The sequence below is a fragment of the Bolinopsis microptera genome, chromosome 6 (genome assembly GCF_026151205.1).
Source record: "Bolinopsis microptera isolate Bmic1 chromosome 6, MBARI_Bmic_1.0, whole genome shotgun sequence".
NCBI classification, from domain to species: Eukaryota; Metazoa; Ctenophora; class Tentaculata; order Lobata; family Bolinopsidae; genus Bolinopsis; species Bolinopsis microptera.
In genome coordinates, this window is record NC_087077.1 from 15,162,571 (window position 1) to 15,163,211 (window position 641).

The following is a 641-nucleotide window of genomic DNA, read 5'->3' on the forward strand; positions in this document are numbered from 1 at the left end:
TCGAATCTTTCATTTGTTCAAATTATTCTGCAAAACATTCAGGCAATTATTAAACTTCCTTGAAGGATCAAAATTATTTGAGTACTGATATTTTGAGCATCCTGAGACTACTTGCGGCATTCGTTAACCACTAATTTAAAGTGTTTCTTGGTATTCAATTGTCAGGGAAATTATTTGTCTGGGAAATTATTTGATTGAACAACCACGTTCCACACAAAGTGAAATTGTTTGTATATATAAGTACTTAAGTAGTCTTATAGTGTTTCCATAAAGTAGGATAGTATAAACATCCTCGAAATTATAAAGTGAATGTCTTCGTTAGGAATACTGGCCCTTATGGTACCAGCGACAAAGTAGTCAGTGCTAGACAGGAAAGTCAGTACAAATGTTTTTGAAAATTACTAAATTATGATTTTGTGACATCATCTTACGTAGCATTCGTCAGCACATTAACAAACAAAAAATACCGGAATTTATAAAAGACAAAAAATAACGATACATGAATTAAAAAGCACCTCGATTGTGCCATTTATAGTAAACTGACTAAGTGGTTACTGGACAAAATTCAGCCAAAACTGTGAAATCCCGGTACAGGAAATTTCATCTTCATAACTTGGAAATGTAATATCCGGATTGGAACA